A 21,408-nucleotide genomic window follows, 5' to 3' on the forward strand; every position below is an offset into this window, starting at 1 on the left:
GCAAACTTTTTTTTCTGTCCAGAGAACTGGTTGTTAAACATTTACTAACATACCCTTACTTGTCATTCATCTTTTCGAAATCACTATTAAAGTACTTTTTTTCATTTGTTTGGGATTTTGAAATTCTTTGCAAGGTAAAGATGAGGAAACAGGGAAAGCCTAGAGTTGTGATTTTATCTGTGTAGGGAACCCCCACTATGGAAACATCCTCTAAAGATGCAAATCAGCAACTCATCTGCAATTTATAGTCTTTGAAAGTTGTCTCTTAGTTATACTGAGAAGATGTGTGACTTGTCCATAAACATTCAGCCAATGTGAGCCAGAAAAGCCATGTGAACCTAATTCTTCCTGAGTACAATGTTGAGGCCTCCATCCACCTTATTATGCTGCCTTTCCTAAATCAAAGTATTTATAGATTTAATGAGAAGGGTCTTATCTGAGTTCTTGGTAGAATTTGTCAACATTCTCATCTTCATCTTCAGCTACAGATGGTTGTGTATAAGCTGTAATTGTGTTCATGAAATTTGTTTGTTATTGTTATTATTATAGGTGTTCATCATAAGCATGGTGATAGGAGATGACCAAGTACCTTGTAAAAAACAATTCTTGTTGCCATTGGAGATGGAATTGATGATGCCTATACTTTCTTCTCCAAGAACCCATAAGGCATCTTTCTTTTTGGGTAAAGTTTCATCTTTTGGCTTAATTTATGAGACTATATCAATAATATGGTTCCTCTATTAGTATATATACTTATCAGTCAGTGGAAAAAGGATCTCATATTTAGAATATCAACAGTTGAACTAATATTCACAGATGGTCTAAAAACTGTGGTTCTTAGCTCCCTCTGTTTCTTCTGCCACTATCATCACAGAAGCAGAAAAGGACCAAACAGGACTGAGATATATTTTGTATTTTTCTTGATTTCATGGGCTGCCCTGGCCCCCCCAAAAATGTATCACCTAGTACTCAACACACCAGTGCCAAACCTCTCCCTATACAGTTTAGCTGGTATGTGGAAAACATACAGATTCTGCTACTATGACCATATCAACAATAGAACAAGTCAGAGCTTGTGCCAAAAGTACAGCTTGTAAGAACCCAGGGTCACCTCTGTGCAGTCATAATGCAATGTATCAAGACTTTGTGAAAAATTATTTAAAATGTATTTACAATATTGGCTGCACGAAAATGAAAATAATATCTCTAGCAGAATTTTATTGATAATTGCTCATATATAATTCTTAACTGTGTCAGGAATTGTGCTAAGTGCTTTGTAAATATTATCTCATGCGGTCTGCACAGCAATCCTGGGAGGCTGGTGCTATTATTATCCCCATTTTTCAAGTGAGTAAATGAGACTGTGGTTAAATGTCTTGCCTGGGTTCATATAGCTAGTGTCTGAGGCTGGATTTGAACTCAGATCTTCCTGATTTCAGTCCCAGAGATCTATTAAAATGTTTTGAAGGAAGTTTCCAAGTTGTTATTCCTTTTTTTTGTTCTGTCCTTCCCCAAACAGAACTATTGATCTGCAGTCAATAGAATATGTGCTGAATTATTTTCCCAGAAGTACTGACAGATTCTCACTGAGTCTTTCATATTCATCTAGTATGTACTAGGACCAATGACACACATTTGATATTGTTTGTAGTCATGTGATTGATTTTTTTTTCCTATGCTAGGAAGGAGGAAAGGTTCCACAACCTTGGCCTCAGTTAATCAATCAACAAGCATTTATTAAGAATCTTCTATGTGCTGGCACTATATCAGATGTCGGATAAGTAGTCCCTGCCCTAGTCTTCATTTCTTTAGTCTCAACAATAACTCTCTCCCTTTCAGTCTTGCATTAACCTTCTATACCAATTTGTCCTACTCATTAATTTGCTATATCAATTTGCTTTACTTCCTACTCACCTTGCCTTCTCTAGACAACTACAATTCTATTCTTTCTTCAAATTCAGATTCCCCATCCCCATGTCCCAGCAATCCTTTCTCCTTGACCCTGCTCTTTATCTAACCCAAATCTGGAATATGGATCAATATCTGAGCCTGGAGATTTTTCCTCAATTTCTCCAAAATTTCTCCAAACCAATTCAAAATCTGACCTATTTCACGAGTTCAAACCCCTCTAAATTACCTCCACAATCTTTATTTTCCTCTTAATTTAGATCAAATTCTCCTTTCTCCTGGTCCCCCTACAGAACCTAGAAGTGGGAATGTAGGGGGTAAGATATAGGATCTGTCAAGCCTATTGTAACACCTCAGTAAATATTCAACCAAACCACCTAGACTGAGTGTAATGTTGAAAGCCTTTCTTTTTTAACCTGTAGTTCCTGGGTCCTCCTTCACCCATGAGCCCATCGAAATCTACTAAAGTTTGTGGGTATTTTTATATAGGGCTTCTCATCTCCAACCATAGCCTTGGCGCCTTCATCAATGTGTTTACCTTCATTAGCCAGACAGAGGATACACTTAGTTTGAAGCAAGGGCATTTAATGAAATAACATAGTAAAACAATTTAGCAAAGGAACATTCTCCCTATGAATCTGTAGTTCCCTATCCTACAAATACACATAGCCTCAGTGGGAAGAGTTGAAATGCGTAAGGGTCCATGGGAAAACAAACATTGACAACACGTGTGGCCACTGCACACACATGGAAGGCCAAATCATGCCTCCAACTCTGCAGAGGCACAGATGTATTTTGGCAATGTTGCTGCTACAGACTCAGAACCTCTCACTTTCTTTTGTGGGTCACCCTCTGTTGCTCCTCCATTTCTACCCACTGGGCATCACTAGCTGTGGTTCTCTTGCCAGGTATCACTTCTCTGCCCCATCTGTTTTTCAGCTATCTTCAAGACCACTCAATAGGATCACAGGCTTAGAGTTAAAAGGGACCTTAGAGGTTATCTAGTCCAATACCCTCATTTTACAGATGAGAAACAGAGGCCAAAATAAGTGAAGCAATTTGTTCAATGTCATATAAGTACTGAGCAATCAGAGGTAGGATTCAAACCTACACATCTGAGTCCAGATCCACTATGTTCTATACTCTATTTCCTATACCACATTATCTTCCTGCTGGGGGCACTGTAATTAATAAACTTCTCCCCTATAGGGGAGGGATACAATGCTTTTGCCTGATGACTGTGAACCCCTTCTCAGCCAGGCTACACCAGAAAGTAGAAGATGCCCGGGTCTGTTCTTTTAATTTCTCTCCTTTTATTGTCTCTTTTTACTCACAAGGAGGTTACTTAGATACTCCATTTAAAACAAGTAGTATACACCATAATCCTAGATCAAAGACAGAGGTTTGAAGCATGAGAATTCAACCCTTGTCTGACTTACGGGTCAAAGGAACATTTAAGTTCTTGTGTCTTATCCTACCCTCATAGCTGGGGTAGGTGATCCCAGGGCTCTCCTTCCCTATATGTGAAAGAAAAGGAGTTAAACTGTAATCAGGAAATTGCTTTTCCAGAGGAGCAAGATGATCATGCTCCTACTCTAGTCCATAAAAAAATCATAAGGACAAGGCTGGTTGGGGGAAATAGACAAGATATAAGACCTTTGTCCTGTTTCTCCCCAACAACAAATTATAGGTTATTCTCTCTCAGTGTCTATAATTGAATATCAAATAAAGTCTTGCTCAATAAAGGGAGGCAGGATGGGATAGTGCAGAGGTATCAATCATGCAGGTTACATTCAGCCCACAACATTCCCAAGTACAGCCCCAAACAGGTTAAAAATTAGCTCCTTTCTGATGTGAATATGTTGTGTATTAATTTAGAAAAAATCATATATAGGCATATATGGTTTTCTAAATCAATGTTTGGTCAGTAAGGATTCTTATGAACAGTTTATCAGCACCTCCTCACCCCAATCTCTTTTTGAATTTAACACCACTGGGTGTAGTGGGAAGATTACTGGATTTAGAGTTGGAGTCAGATGTCCTAAGTATATATCCCTTTTTTACCTCCTACTACCTATATCAACTCAGGGAATTCAACCCCTCTGAGCTTGTTTATTCATCTTTAAAAGGAGGAGTTTGGATTAGATAAGATTGAGGTCTCTCCAAGATCTAGTTCTATGGTCCTAAATTGGTGTTTACAACCAAAAATATAGTCAATAAGCTCAATGTGGTATGGAAGAAAAAGCGATAAATTTGGAGTCAGAGAACATGGGCTCTGGGTTCGAATTTTGACTTTACTACTTGGTACTTATGTAACCTTGGGCAAGTGACTTCTTTTCTCTAGGTCTCAATATCCTCGTCTGTATATATTATATTGTATTGTATTATTATATATTATGTATATATGTATATATACACTCTTATCACAGGCTTACCAATTTAATTTCCTCCAGTTAGACAAACATCTCAGAGTTTAAGAGGCTATGACATTCCAAGTAAGGGATTCAAAAGAGCAGCATATATATGTTCTAAAATCAGAGACATAGGAAGAAGATTCTGGAAATATAGTGGAATAGGTCAGAAAATTTCAAGCTCTCAAGATTTTCCTCCACAAAAGAGATAAAATTGAGCCTCTGGGTGAACATGGAGCCCTGAAAACAAATAAATATAGGGGCAGAACTGGGGTTTTCTTGGGATAGTCAGAAAGTACCTGAAGAAAAATCCCAGTACTAGATTTCCTCCCTGTGAAGAGTATACATCTCTAGCCTAGGATCATTTTAACAACAAGCTGCAAGCTCTGGTTTCAAAGGCTGCCTCCACCCCAGTCACAGGAACTTTTAACCCAGTAACTGCAAAGGCAGTGAGGTGGAACAGATATTGACTGTGGGCACTTACAGGAGGTTGGAGGTCTTGGTTTGAGTTCAAGGTCAAAAGGAAGAACTAAAGGGGATCAGAGGCCAGAGACACTATCCTCCATACCCCAGGACTAGAGGTGATTATAAGAACTAAATTATTACCAAAAAAATTAAAAATGCACAGGCAAAGGACAAAGAATCCAACCATAGGGAACTACTATGGCAATAGAGAAAACCAGGGTTTGTCTTCAGAGGAGTTTATTGAAGCAAAGAAACCTTCTTCTACTCCAAAGAATAATGGCAAATGGTCACCTGCCCCAAAAGAATTCATTGAAGAACTTAAAAAAGACTTTAAAAATCAAATGAGAGAGATTGAGGAAAAATTAAAAAGCAAAATAAGAATAATACAAGAAAAACGAGATTATTACAAGAAAGTCAATCAATTAGAAAAGGAGATCCAGAAGCCTAAGAAAATGCTTCCTTGAAAATCGGAATTGGGCAAGAGGAAGCCAATGAAGTTATAAGAGATGAAGAAATAAAAAACAAAATATAAAGAATGAAAAAATAGAAGGCAATGTGAAAAATATCATAAGAAAAACAATGGATCTAGAGAACAGATCAAGAAGAGAAATCATAAGAATAATTGAACTACCTAAAAGCTCTCATCAGAAAAAAAAAGAATCTTGATACAATAATACAAGAAATAATTAAAGAAAATTCTCCTAAAGCATTAGAACAAGAAGGAAAAGTTGAAATAGAAAAAATCCACTGATCACCACCTGAAAGAAGACCTACAAGAAAACTCACAGAAATATTATAGTTAAATTCTGAAACCCCCAGACCAAGGGAAAAAAAAATTATGAGCAACAAGAAAAAAATTTACATATGACAGTATCACAGTTAGAACCATCCAAGACCTAGAGTTGGCAACACTAAAAGGCTGTAGGTCTTGGAACATTAGATATTGAAGAATAAAAGAACTGGGTCTCTGGCTGAAAATATCACACCCAGCAAAGCTAAGCATAATTATGAATAGAAAAAAAAATGGATATTTGTTCAACTGTAAGACTTTCAGGACTCTGTTTTTAAAAACTCTGAACTCAGTAGAAAATTTAACATACAAGAGCCAAAAGAAAAATAAAGTAAATACCAATGACTTTATAGTGGATTTTCCAGATGGGAGTGCAGGGGCACTGTGCACTGAATCCCCATGATGTGGAAGAGAAAACTGTACTTTAAAATGTAAAATTAAGACAAACAAATCCAGAGAATGGGCCACCAGTCCATCACCAGGGGTTGGTTTCAAATTTGGGATCATAGGATCATTGATTTAGAACTGGAAGTGACCTTAAACGCTATCTCTTCTAACTCCATTTTACACATGAGAAAAATGAGGTTCAGATAAATTAAGGGACTTGCCCAAGGTCACACAGATAGCAAACGGCAGGGCAAGGAAATAAGCATAGAATAAATAGAAGGTAACTAAGAAGGGAAGATACTTAACAACTGGGTAGACCAGTAAAGACCTCTTAAAGGGATATTGTTTGAGCAGATTCTTAATGGAAGCCAAAGTTTCTAAGAGTTAAAGATTAGGAAAGGAATCTTCTAAGCGTAGGGGACAACTACTGCAATGGCCCAGAGAGAGGAAATGGACCACTCTTTGTGGCTGGACCAAAGAGTGTAAGGTGAGGAATAATGTATCAAAAGACTGAAAAGATAGGAAGAAGCCAAGAAATATGTAAAGAGGTTTAAATGTTAAAAAGAAGAACAGGGAGGCATTGGAGTTTATTGAGTAGGTGGTGATTAGAACCATTATTTCGGAAAATAACTTTGATAGCTAAGTAAATGATGGATTGGAGTAGGAGAGATGATAGATGGAGTACAATTGGAAGGCTATTGAAATAATCCAGGCAAATGGTGATGGAGCCCTGAATGATGATGAGGACTATGAAAAGGGAATATATGTGAATGGAAAAATAAATTATAAAGTTTGGCAACTGATTAAATATGTGGGGTGATCAAGAGAAAAGAGTTGAGGGTGACAGAAGCTATGAACCTGCTTAAATTGGAAGGAAAGTAATACCCTTGACAATACTAGGATACCAAGACTAATACTTTTCTCAGAAAAGCAGATAGTTTTGAGGGAAAGATCATGACTTATGTTTGGACACATTGACTTTGACATCCCTGCAGGACATCTAATTCAAAATATCCAAGAAGCAGTTGGGGATGATGAGTGCTCAGGAGAGAGAAACCAGGGCTGGATAAATAGATCTGGGAATCATCTACAAAGAGATGATAATTGAACCCAGGGGAGCTGATGAGATCACCAAGTGAGAGAGTATATAAAGAAAAGACAGTAAGGCCTAGGACAGAGCCTTGAGGGACACCATAGTTAGTGATGATGAAGATCCATTAATGGCCACACAAGCAGGAGAATAGTCAAGAAAGGAGAATATCCGAGAAGGTGGTAAGACCCTAAAGAAAGGCTAGTAGACAGTTCTTCTCCCCCTCCTTTGGGTAGCCCCATCCAGGGAGGCCTATTTTCTTTTTATTCTGTCTCTCCACTACTGGATGGTGTACCAAAGACTTAATGACCAATTTTGTATTGCTTACACAGAGACTTTTGACCCCAGAGCAAAAATGACTAATTATGGCTTTGCTGATAAGTCATGTCCCCAGCCTTTCAAGCTGCCAGAGTTCCATTTTAAGGGCAGACCTGACAGCTGAAAGACAGCTGAGGCCAACTAGTAACATACTATCTGCTTCCCTAGGACTTTTCCCAAGGTGCTTTACAATCTTCTACTACTGTTGTGCATAGTCCAATCATCTCAACTGCTTTAATTCTTAAATCATTTTTCCCAGTCCTTTCCCTTTTGACTATCCCTCAGAAAACAACTACTGTGTTTTTTTCTTTTCTTTTCTCAGTAAATACCACTTACCAGCCAGTCCATAGACTGGCTGGCAAATATAATCTTATTTGATAGCATTTCCAAAGTAGCTTGTATATTTTCATTATCTCATTTCTTCCCATCCATAATAACTCCTTTGGGAGGTATGACATCTGTTCCTGGAAGAGAATCAGCTACAAGCTTCCCTTTTGGTTTTAGTCTGTCTGAAAATCTGCAGTGAAGTCACTGTTCCCTTATCATTTTTTTTCTAGATTTCTATACAGGAAAACGTGAGAAAAAAAATCATAACCCTAAAGTACAGAAACTCACAAAAGAAGAAATGGCTTTAGGAGGAAGGATTGCAGAGAAAAGTGGAAAAGAAACCAATGGAATTGAGAAAATTTTTCTACAAAATAAACAACAAATTCTTTAGTTCTCAAATATTAACCTATGGCAAAATAATATTAGTACATGAACTGTCCTAGGTTGAGGATGACACAGTTTTAAATGTTAAGTAACTGTAATTACAGATTTTTTTTGAGAGTATAGTGAAACAGGATATTTTGATTTTTTTTCTTTGCCAAAATATTCTGAATCACCATAGCTTACATGCTGCCTGGGCCAATTTTCATCATGAATTTCATCACTATAGGCACTGAATCTTGGAGGGAGAAAAAACCTGCACACTGATGCCAGAACTACATTGCTCTGTTTCTGCTGGTGGCTCTTTTTAATTTTCTACACTTCCTATCCAAGAATTTTCAGCCCAAATTTTACTAAAACCTACTTTTCCTGATGTCTCCTGATGCCTCTAAGGCAAGGAGATTCACTTCTCTCCTTGGGCTGTCACTCTCAAAGTGATCCCATTTCATAGCAAAGTGAAGCTCCATATTTTAAAATTGGGGTGTCTCAATTTTGATTACAGCAGAGGTTCTCTGAGTGTGTTCTGTTGATCCCTGGGAAACCTGAGACTCTGTGTGGGTGTGTGTGTGTGGGGGGGGGGTTGTGGGTGTGGGGGTGTGGGTGTTGGGGTGGGGGGGGTTGGGAGGGGTGATTTCCTCAAGGTTAAAACTATTTTCACAGTAATATGGAGTCAGTGTCAGTCAACAAGCATTTATCAAGCACTTGCTAAGTGTGATAAAGGTTAGGAATGCAAGCAGAAAGACAGTTCCTGCCTTCAAGAAGCTTACATACTAATTAGGGAAGTGTAATGGGAATGTAAATGGGAAGATCTTTCCCATCCATGAATAGGCCAATGTGACCTGCTTAAGTCACTTGGAAGCCCAAGTCACAGGAGTTTGAGTCACATGAAGCCTGTGATAGGAGCAACTTGCTGAAAAAGTGGAGCAGGAAAGGTGGAGCAGGAAGGGTGGAGCAGAGCCCAGAGGAAATTGATTGGAGTAGTTAGAGCTGAGGGAGAGTGAGGAAGTGGGAGTGGGCATTGAGCTGTGAGCGAGAGGGTGTTTGTTTGTGGGAAGGCCCCATCAGGGGGAAGGCTTGTCCCTTGCAGGGTTATTGTGTATAGATTTCTTTGTTGCTATGAGATTTGGTGGTATTCAGCTTTCTGTGTTTGAATAGATGTTTTGGTTCTGTCTTCCATGTGGAAAGTCTGTTATATTTTGCAATTCAGAATTAGGCCATCATATTCATAGCTGCCATACTCCTCCCTTTCCCAACTACTAATCTGTATAAGGCCAGATTTTCTTCAACCAAAACAACATATTGAAACAAGTCGAATGCAGGATCCAATATGAGAAATCAACTCTCTTCTATTATGCCAGACATTACAGAGATATGCAAAAACACATAAAACAATACCATTCATTTTTTTTGTTTTGGAAAATATAGTTATTTTTCATTAAAATGTGTTACTTGTACTAACATGCAATGAATTATTATTTTAAATGAATTAATAAGTGTTTTAATATGATAATATCTACATTTTTAAAAATACTCTTTGGGTCTTTCATAATTTTTAAGAATACAAAGAGGTCCTGAGACCAAAAAGATTCAGAACTGCTGGATTACAGAATACTTTTTGAAGAATTCTCAGCACCTTGAACATGAATCACCACAATGTCAGAGGCCAATGACAAAATATGTTCATGTCTTTGCAAGAATGATTAAATTAAAAGGTAAAGTAGTTACAGATGTAACCCCTGATCTGGGCTCACTCTTTCAATACCCTACTTGAACTCGAAGGCCAGATCCTCAGAGCCCAGATCCATTCAGGATTCTAGAAAACTCCAATGGGGCTGGGATGTATTATAGTATACATACTGTAAGTTGTATCAGATAGCCCACAAGCCCCCATCAGTCTGTTTCCCCCACTATCAGTGGATATCAATTAGTCAGGTAGACTTAATTAGCTTCAAGAAAGGTATATTTAGGGGGCAGCTAGGTGAAGCAGTGAGTAAAGCACTGGCCTGGAGTCAGGAAGACCTGAGTTTCATTGGGCCTCAGACACTTAACACCCACACACACAAAAAAAAAAAAACTAGCCCTGTAACCTTGGGCAAGTTACTTAACCCCAACTGCCCTCCAAAAGGCAAAAAAAAAAAAAAGGTATATTTATTAAGTGGTATATTATTAAGACTATACAAAACAGTCCCCCAAAAAGTCTGTGACATGACCCCATTGGGGAAAGTTATCAAGCTCCCTTCTTCTTGAGTATGATGTAGCTCTCTGCAAGGTTCCTTGTAGAGGCTTGAAACTACCTTTCCTCAGCATGTCCAGTTTGTTCTTGGCTTCCACTACAAATACTGCTGCCTAATGTTTGAGGATTCTAGTAGGATATTGATGGGAAATTCAAAATCCTCCACACACTTTAAAACATACTAGGCCTTCCTCTGATCAAGGTTGGGGGGTTGGAAGGAGATTGAAGTTGAGGCTCTTTTCTTCCTCTCCACTGCCCCCCTACCCAAAGAGATTCTGATTCTCTCTCAGGGCTTTGCTGGAACAGCCCCTACCAGTAAGCTGCCCAAAATGCCCAATTACAAATTAACTTGCTGGTTTTATAGAAGTCTCCTTAGGGTGTAACTAAATCTTCCCTATTATCTGCATATACTTATTGTGCAAAATCTCTTCATTTCATCCAATGACTTTCAAGAACTAAATTAAGGACTTTTCACACCTAATGTCTTTGGTTGATGTTTGATTCAATAGGACTGTTCTCACCTTATTAATGTAATTACTTTTAAGTAGATGGAGTGATTTATTCAGTGGACCCTACATCCTTACACAGATATTACCAAAGACATATATTTGGTGAGGGTTGGGACTGAAATCAGAACCATTGCTTTCTCCAAACCAGTTCAGTGCTATGCTCTCTCAGACAGATGGCCTTCCTGGATCAAGCTTAATAATGAGAGGACAGGACTCGCTGGAAAAGATCCTGATATTGGGAGAGATTGAAGGCTAAAAGAGAAGAGGATGGCAGAGGATAGGATGGCTACTGTCATAGAAGGAAAGAACATGAACTTGGACAGAACTAGGGAGATAGTAGAGGATAGAAGGGCCTGGTGTGCTATGGTTCATGACATCACAAAAAGCTGAACAGGACTGAACGACAGCACAGATGAAGAAACAGGCTAAGAGAGTAAAAGTGATTTGTCCAGGTTTACAGAGCTAGCAAGTGTCTGAGGCAGGATTCCAAGCTCAGGACTTTATGACTTCCAAGTCTAACACTTCATCCACTATGCCATGCTGCTTCCCTATCAAATATTGAAATTCAGTTAACAATTTTTTAAAAAATACAATCGAATCAGCATCTAATGAGTACCTGCTGTACAAGAGGCTTGGTTATATACAAAGACAAAACAAACAACACTAGATCAGCGTTAGGATTTGAGGTGGAAGAAGCAGGTGCCTAGAAATTCAAGCCTTGGGAGGGTCTAGGCTCTAAGGCGGGGGTGGGGACTGCCTCTCTTCAGTTCTTGGGTCCCCAGGCCTTGCAACGTTCCTTTTCTTTGGTAGATGTCTCCTGCTCAGTGGGTGGGTTCTTGGACTAAAAGGCTTTGTGACCTTGATCCGTCCTTTGACTTCACTGGGTCCCCTTTTTCTCTTGTCTACACACACACAAACACACACAACACAACACACACACTTCCTCCCAGGGTTCCTTAAGAAATCACTTTCCATAAACAAATAACATTTCTTCCTAGAGCAGCCAGTCCCTGGGAAGACACCCCCAGAGAAGTGTTTGTTGACTGCATTTATTTTCTGGCGGGACTCTGGGAGACCTGAGATGGAGAAACGGCAAACCCCCGGAGGAGGTGAAGCAGGGGATACCTACTCCAGGGGAAAGCACCCGCTGCAGAGGAGGCGCGCGACAGAAGAGGGGAGCACGAACGCAGATGCCCGGTGCCCAGCATCCCGAGGCGATCCTGCAGGGCAGGGGGCGCGAGGTGTCCCCGGCTGCTGGGCTACGGCAAGGGAGGGGGCGGGCAGGGGCGGAGCCGGCGCCGGCGCGGGGCCAATCCCGGCGGGCGGCGTGGTTCTCCCGGGTGGTCCCGGCTCCGCCCCAGCTCCCGGCGGCTCCAGGCTCCCGGTTCGGGCTGAGAGCGCAGGGGGCGGGGCTCCGCTTGACAGTGGCAGGCGCTGGGGGAGAAGAGGCGAGCAGCGGACGAAAGGGGAGTCAGTGCCTGCCGCGTCTGGCCGAGACTCCCGCACTCGGCGGCGGCGGCGGGAGGTAGCGGCAGCGGCGGCGGGCGGCGGTGGCAGCGGCGGCAGCAGCGCAGCAGCGGCAGCGGGATTTTCGCGGAGCTGGAGCGGTGCTGGCGCCCAGAGCGCAGCGGTGGATGCGGAGGAGCCGCGCAGTGCACGCGATGCTGAGGCCGTCCCTCCCCGCCTGCCACTGACCTGGCCTCTTCCTAAAGGTAGACGCGCGCGGCATTGCCCCCTCCCCGCCCCAACCATTCCCCAAACACCCCCCTCCTCCACAGCGGGGCTGCCCTGGCCTCATTACCACCCCCACCCCTCCTTGCGCCCGGCTTTGTGTCTCCTGGGCGCGGAGTTGGGAGGGAGGGTGGGTGGGGAAGGATGATGCGCGGGGTGGGGTTGGGCTGGGCTGGACTGGTTTCCCTTTGAGGAAGAGGGTGGGAGCTACGGGAAGAGGGGGAGGGGGAGTCGGGGGGAGCAGCTGGCAGTATCTCCATCCTCCATCCTTCATCCTGCCTCCATCTGGTTTGAAAGCGATTATATTCCAGGAGCAGGAGAAAGTTTGGTGCTGAGCTGTGAGAAAATGAGGCTGGACTAAGCTGTTGAGTCAGGCACCCTTAAAACCCGGGGTCATCCATGCCGTGTCCTCATTGTCCACTGACGATTTTCCCGATACCCTTGCTTGCTGTGTGGGTGATCACCAAGTGATCACAGATGGAATGCAGGTGTCCCTGTCCACTACTTCCCAAGTGACATCCCATCTCCATCTTCAAGTTGAGGAAACCCTTTGGAAATTCCACAAGGAAAATCTACCCTCCCTTCTACACTGGTACTTCTTCCCTAACCCACTGCAGCCAGATTCCTCCCACATCTTGCCCCTTTTTGTACTTCCAGCGCTTACCACAGTGTCTGGAGCATAATAAATGTTGATTGATTGAAAAGTACTATAACAAATAGTTCACGCCTACATTTTTAGTTCTTCTAAACTGGACCTCTCTCCTATCTCCAGAAACTTGCATCAATCTGATGTGAGAGCACCCTCATCCTTCCAATTAAAGCATTCACCAGAGCCAGAAAAGCAGTGAAAATGCTGTCACCAATTGTGTGAATCACCATCACCAGTGCTAGTACAGTATTCAGATCTGTACATCATAACACAAGCATGCACTTCTCACCAAATCCCCTGAATGTGTCAGGCCACCAGCCAGTAGTTGTTATCACACATCCTACTTACCACACTGAAAAGCGTAGCACAGCCTGTAAAACAGGCGTTATAAGCATTGTGCTCTGGGACATCCAGTGCAATGTACAGGAGGTCAAGTATGGAATCAAATCTGCCTGTCACATGGTGTCCAGGTAGCACAAAGGCCATCCCAGAGCCTTCACTGGCCTCTCTCTCTTGCATTCTAACAAGAAATGGCCACCTGGCAGCCTTCACAGGTACACACACATGCACACACACACATACGCACGCACACACACAGGTTTTCATTAAGCATTAGCCTATCCCATCATATCCCTAAACACTTCCTCTATGTATACAAATATTAAAACTTCATAACCTTGTCAGTGAATGAGACAGTATTATATATTGAACCCAACTGTGAATAGATTATCATCCTTGGAGATGGGAGAAGTTACCAAAAAATAGAGATTTGGTCTCATACCCTTTAGGAGCATACAGTTTAATGAAATGGTATGATATAATCATGGTGTAAAAATGTTCCACGTGACAAAACCATAAAGATATATGCTGATGTGGAGGAGGCTGTTTGGTGTAGTAGTTAAAGTATTGGATTTCTACAAATCCAATTAGAAAGACCTGGGTTCAAATCCTAGATATCACTCTTAGTTTTTAGTTGTGATTTGATTTACCATCAGTTTATTCGAAGATTTTCTGAAACACATCTATTGCAGAGGGCTGGTTTGGGGAGAAAGCATGTTATAGTGGAAAGATTTCTGGTTTTTAAGTCAGAGGGCCAGAGTTCAAATCCTGCCTCTGATGTTTATTATCTCATTGTCCATGGGTGAGTTATTCAAAATTAGGGGACTGGACTAGATAGCCTCTGAGGTCCTTCTAACTCCAAATTTATCAGTCTGTCAGTGAACATTTATTAAGCACCTACTATGTGCCAAACACAGTGCTAAGTTCTGGAAACACCAAAAGAGCCAAAATACAGTCTGTGCTCTCAAGGAGTTCACATTCTCAGGGTCTGCCATTTTATCATGGAGGGTACCTGAGATAACTTATGAGACTAGTCTTATTATCTGTCTATTTCTCACTTACATATACAAGTTTGCTTTGTCTAAACTCCTTTCTTATTCATGCCCCACCTTCAGCTAGCTTCTCACATCTTTACTAACCTAAAAGGCCTTGGAAACCAACACCCTGCTTGTTGACATTACATTTTAATTCATATTTACCCACAGGCCAGGAGAAATCACCCAGATAAGAGCCCAGTTCTCTTTTGTGGGCCTCGTGCTTCCTGCTTAGCATATGCACACACAATCCACCTGACATTATAATTTACAGCCTGCAAAAACTTGTCCATGTTTTGAACAGTGGGAAATTCACATATTCCAACACATAGGAACTTCAAGAGACAGCCTCAAACATTCAGACAAGTGTGCACTCATGTGCCCAGAGCAAGTTGTGTAACCATGAGAAAGAAGTCTTTGATTCACAAAGTCACTTAACCTGATTGATCATCCCAAGAATTTAAATCAAGCACCAATCTCAGAACACCTTAGATCTTTGAGGAGAAAGGGCACAGGGAGAGAGGGTGACCAAAATCACTTTCAGCTGGCAAGTATGGGGAAGGAGCTCAGTATCTGCCCCACTTCACCGTATAAGTTGGCCTCAGCTTTGCAAATGCCCAGACGAGGGCACACACCAGGGGACAATTTTACATCCTTGGAGCCACTTGTCTTGTCTCCATCTCCCCATTCACCTTAAATACAGATATGGATTCTAGTCCAGAAAAAGGCAACTTTGCTTGACTTATTAAAACAGAAGAGATTGCAACTGTTGACTGAAGTGAACTTGTTGAGTTAAGGTTCTCTGTGGATTTCCTTAATCCACATTATCCCTGAACTCAGTTATTGTTATGAATTATTGAAGGTGGGTCACAACTGAAATACACACACACGAGCATTTTTTTAGAGATGATAAATTCTTAAAGAATCAGAAATAACTGTTCAACCACACTATTAAATTTTTTTTCCCACTGCCTATTACAGTGTCATATATCTAAAGGATCCCAGAACAAATTTTTTTTATAAGATTGTGTGAAGAAAGCTGTTACCATATTTAGATGCTACCACCTGTTGCCTTATGGTGGGTGTGACATCCTGTGCATAGCAACACACCTTGTCCTCATTTCCCAGACAATCCTTAACTCTCTTTTGGAGAAAGGATTTTTGCTGGAGTACAAGACCCATTTGAAAAATGGGTGTCATGGCAATGAGGCACTATTTCCCCCAGGCTATACCTGGAATCCTGTCTATTGATAAAACTAATTAAAAATTTTATTTGACCGTTTTTTTCTTTACAAGAAAACTTGTGTATAGAAGAATATGTATATATGCATATATTGCTTGTCAGTGTGGTTTTTCACCTCTAAACTCCTCTTCTAGTTGCAAACCAAACCACAGCACTAAGCTAATTAAGTAAAACCTAGGATTTTGAGCAGTTACCATATGCTCTCTGGCAACATATTCCCCAATTAGCATTTTATTTATATTGCCATAGTGCTAAGAAGCACAAAATCCCACATCCCTGTTTTGGGATTCCAGGTAAACTCTCTTGTCTAATCTTTCTCTTATGTATGTACTAGATTGTAAACTCCTTGAGGGAAGGGAGAAATCTCTTTTGCATAGTGGCTTCCTTGTTCAGAGTAGGTACACCATAAGTATTTTTTCCACAGAATTGAGTTTCCCATTTTCTCTGGTAATTAGATCTTTGCTTGGTTAGTAACTTTGGCCCACATTTCCTACTCTAAATGACTTAGGTGGTGGATGTTGTTCAGCTATTTAGTCTGACTCTCTGTAACTCCATTTGGAGTTTTCTTGGCAATGATACTGGAGTGTTTTTCCATTTCCTTCGTTAGCTTGTTTTACAGATGAGGAAGCAAACAGGGTTAAGTGACTTGCCCAGGGTCACACAGCTTTTAAGTGCCTCAGGCTAGATTTGAACACAGGAGGATGAGTGTTGCTGATTCCAGACATGGTACTTTATTCACTGTGACACCTAGCAGTCCCACTTAGATACTGGAGTAGCCTCGTTTGAAATATATGGGAAAAATTTGTTCACTACCATATTTTTATTCTAAGTTTGGGGTGGAAGGAAGAGAGTCAAGTGACTTTTGTTAGACAGTAAGTGTATTGTTCATACCTGTGTTCCAAACATTGGAAGATATTGTTATTTTGACAGAATGTTAAGTGCATGCAAGAGACAAATATGATATGGTGAAAAGACCACCCAGCTAGGGCCAGGGTACCTGTCTCCTAGAGGTTTGCAACAATCTGCGTCTTCTTGGACAAGTCATCAGATATCTCTGAGCCTCAGTTTTCTTATTTATCAAATACAGGAGTTTGACTTGATGATCCCTAAGTTCCCTTACCATTTTAAATTCTATGATTTTATGACCTTGCCAACTGGCAATGCCCACATGTTATGTGTGGGTGTGTACAGAGCCAGTCAGCCAAGAGAATGCATGCAATTTTATATGGGGATCATATTCCCCCACTCAGTTGGAATCACACATTTTTACTAATCTGTGCTCACTTGACATGATAAGTCCTGACGTTCCCCCATATGTGCATGTGTAGCTTCAGTCATCATCGTTTATCTTTTCATTGTGATTCTAATGCTGTGCCCCACTCATCTGCACCCTTCATTCAGTCTTCCTGCTATGCATATGCAAATGTGGCTGCATTCTTTGACATCCTGTTATATATGAAAGTGCTTTTTGTATATTTTAGTACTTTAATCATTTTAATCCTGACAAATTGTCATAAATTGTCATAAATGTGTGTATGTATGTGTTAATGAATGTGTAGGTGTTATACACACATAATATATATGTGTTATATACACATATATACATACACATATATATAAATGTATAAATGTGCAACTATATGGCAAGAGAGGCCAGGAATCAAGAAGACCTCAGTTCTAATCCAGCCTCAGACATTAGCTGTGTGACCCTGGTCAAGTCACTTTATGCCTATTTGCCTCAGGTTCCTCATCTATAAAATGGGGATAATAATATACCTTACCTCCCAGGGTTGTTTTAAGGATCAAATGAGATAATAATTATAATGTGCTTAGCAGGGTGACTGGAGCATAGTAGGTACTATATAAATATATGTGTGTATATATGTGTGTGTGTGTATACACTAGCCTCCTCCACTGTTATCACACAGTCATGCATGACCCACACATCAGCACCACCCCACATACCCTGGCATGGCACAAAGTGGATTTATACAGCTATTTTTTACTAGCTGATTTGCACAAGCCCATCAGCATACAATGTGACACACATTGCATTTGCAGTTATATTTTAAGAAATACCTATTGGAAAAGTTACTTTTGGGTATTCTGAAATGACTGATTCTGAAATGAATTATAGATATTAAATATGTATAATTACCTGTGTGTATAGTGTTACTTTTGTGTATTATGAAATGACTAATTCTGAAAAGAATTTTATATGTAACATATATATAATTGTATTTATCTTTATGTGTATATATACACATACATAGATACATATATATATATATATAATTTAGATTTAGATTATGCAGTCCTCCTGCTAAAAATGTCCCTCCACATACACTGCTGAAATCAGTGTTAAAAGGCTTGTGTTCTGTGCCCCCCTCCACTCCTCCAAACCAGAGGGAGTGTCCTTCAGATGCTTAGTGGCTGTAGTTGGCTTGGTTTGGTTTTGTTCTTTGGGTTTTTTTTTTTGGTTGTTGTTGGGTTTTTTTTGGGGGGGGTAGTTTGCAGTTCAGCACCTTGATTTATTTATTATTATTACTATTACTATTATTATTATTATCATTATTGGTGCTCACATTGAACTTTCATACAGACAGTCTAGTCTACCTTGAGGAGCATAGGCTTACAGATTTAGAGCTAGAAAGGATTTCAAAATTCATCTCTTTCGGCCATCTCATATTATAGATTAGGAAACAGAGGCTCGGTGAGCTTAATGACTTGCCCCGGTTATGCAGGTAAAAAGTCCCTGAGCTGAGATTTGAATTGGGGTCCTCAGATTTCAAAGCAAGCCCTCATTCTACAATACCATGCCTCCTTGCCTTCAGTCTCTGTACTGTGTTGATGATTCCATTAGAATTTCTCCTCCTCAGTGGCTCTGTAACAGCCACTGATGAGGGTATCCTCTCCCTTGGTACAGATTGCAGTCCATGCATACTTTCCAACCCATATTCATTTGATTCATTTCTTGTTTTTATTCAGATAAAATATAGGACTGATGATTAAGATACCTCTCCATTCCCTAACCTTAGTACACTGAAGGAAGGCATCAGCTTTCATTTCTGTGAATGTGTGCTGCTCATATTAACCATATTTAATGAAAGCAATTATTGAATATAGAATTAAAATCAGTTACTTAATCATTACCTTTCCACATTATTCGAAAACGATCTTTGATCTAGCAGGCCCTTGTAGAATACAACAGGGTATTGATTCCAACCCTTCTGTCAGCCCCTTGATCCTAGATTTAGAGCTAGGCCATGTAAGTTCAGCCCCTACTTTGTTATTCAGTTGTATCTGACTCTTCCTGACTCCATTTGGAGTTTCCTTGGCAAAGTTGCTGGAGTGCTCCTTCTCCAGCTCATTTTAAAGATGAGGAAACTGAGACAGAGTTAAGTGACTTGCCCAGGGTCACATAGCTAGGAAGCATCTGAGGCCAGATTTGAACTCAGAGGGATGAGTCTTCCTGACTCCAGGCCCAGCACTCTATCCACTGTGCCACCTAGGCCCAGTGACTTAACCAAGGTCACATAGTAAGTAGTAAATGCAAGATTTGAACTCAGGTTGCCTGACTCCTAATTCAGCATATTTTCCACTGTGTCATGCTGTCCCTCCAAGGAATGTCACTGTACATTAAGCTTCCAGATTGGTATTGTTATCCAGTGTGATATTAAGCCATGTCAACAAGCATTTATTAAGTGCCTACTGTGTAACAGGAACTGTGCTAAGTGCTTTACATTGATTATTTCGTGTTATCTTCAAGGTAGGTGCTCTTATTTTCCCCATTTTTCAATTGGGGAAACTGAGGCAGATAGAGGTTTTTGGTTTTGTTTTTAAGTGACTTGCCAGAGGTCACACAGCCAATAAGTATCTCAGACTGCATTTGGACTCAGGTCTTGCTGCTGACTGCAAGCTGTTAGTCTTATGAATACACTCTTTGGGGTTCAACCAGTGTGGCATGATCATTACATTGAAGCTCCACATCTTCAATGAAGGTTTTGGTTATTGTTTTTATAACACGTGAGTATTAGTATATTAGTATATAGAGCTCCCTTCAAGTCAATAGTTAATATTTAGTACTTCTGAAAGAAGATTTGTAATCTGGTACAACATGGCTTGAATGCTTACTTCTGGGCAAAATTATTAGAATCATATTATTATTCCCAAGTGACTTTCATTAAAGTCTCTTGAGGGAAAAGTATTTTCCAAGACAACAAAAGATTGTTCTAATGTTGGAATCCTAATTCCATTTTAGAAGGCAACAAGTGGCAAAGTAGTTAGAAGGCTGGATTTAGAGTCAAGAAGACCCAAGTTCTAATACTCCTCAGACACATACTAACTAGCTGTGTAACCCTGGCAAGTCACTTAACCTCTCTCTGCTCCAGTTACCTCATCTGTAAAATGGACTTAATAATAAATAAATAAAATAATAAATATAATAACAAATATAATATTTATAAATAAATATATATTTAGGAATATGTTATATTAATTTATAATTAATATATTATAAATAAATAAAATAGCATCTGCCTCATGGGGTTTATTGTCAGAGTCAAATGAGTCTAAAACCCTTTGCAAAGCTCAAAGCATCATATGCATGTTAGTTACTAGTAGTGCTGTTATATATCTGAAAGTTAGCATCAGTGAAACTGGGTTAGTGTTGCTCTGAATTTAGCAGTTTCCCATGGGATCAGACAAAACCATCTAAACACAGTTGGCTGTGTGACCATGTAGGGATCAAAGATGGCAGGGACCTCAGACAACTGTCAGGTTCCATCTTCTTCTGTTACTGTTGAAGAAACTAAGTCAGATAGTAAGAAAAATCTGCAGTTCAGGGGTGGCTAGGTGGCACAGTGAATAGAGCACCAGCCCTGGAATCAGGAGGACCTGAGTTCAAATCCGGCCTCATACCTTAACACTTACTAGCCATGTAACCTTGGGCAAGTCACTTCCCCAATTGACCTGCCCTTCCTGCTCCAAAAAAAAGAAAAAAAAGTATCTGTAGTTAGAACCCAGGTTTTGTGGTTCTCAATCCAAGGTTCTCATCACTACAACACTTACACAGAGAAGTTGCCTGGGACAGTTCAAGTTATTAAAAATAACTTCAGAGGGTAGGGTAGGCCAGACAGTGCAGAAAACGTAATGCTGATCATACACTTTTCCCTCTGTCCTATCAACAAGCATTTATTAAGTGATTGCCCTGTGTCAGGGGCTGTACTAAGCACCAGAAATACAAAGAAACAACAAAAATAGTCTCTGATCTCAAGGACCTCACATTCAGTTATACAGGTGGTCCCAGAGGCTGCTCTGATATCGAGGTGTATCTGCTTAGTCATAGTGACCAGCAGCTAACTCGATCCCCACTTCAGATCATGAATCTCTGGTGTGTAAGTGCTCTAAACTCCTAATTCCCTCACTTTCAAATTGTACCCTAAACTATAATTACTTATGTGCACCTTATCTCCCCTCCACACCGCTCTAGACTGTAAGTTCCATGAGAGTAAGAACCCCATTTCTTTCTCCTTTGTTCCTCACAGCTCCTACCACAGTGTTTCATGATGATAACTCATACTTCCACTGTCAT

General features: G+C 40.4%; 1 protein-coding gene across 1 annotated transcript in view; it reads left to right on the forward strand.

The window, feature by feature from the left end:
* The first annotated feature begins 12,256 nt into the window (after nt 1-12,256).
* Nucleotides 12,257-21,408, forward strand: part of FRY (FRY microtubule binding protein) — a 586,038-nt gene continuing 576,886 nt past the window's right edge. Inside the window, exon 1 of the mRNA XM_069080517.1 lies at nt 12,257-12,531. The gene's annotated coding sequence lies outside the window, so the exon portion shown is untranslated. The remainder of the gene's footprint in view (nt 12,532-21,408) is intronic.

The sequence above is a fragment of the Petaurus breviceps genome, unplaced genomic scaffold, assembly GCF_028583685.1.
Source record: "Petaurus breviceps papuanus isolate PSGF00001 unplaced genomic scaffold, PetGlider_PUasm1.0 91133, whole genome shotgun sequence".
In the NCBI taxonomy this organism is placed as follows: Eukaryota; Metazoa; Chordata; class Mammalia; order Diprotodontia; family Petauridae; genus Petaurus; species Petaurus breviceps.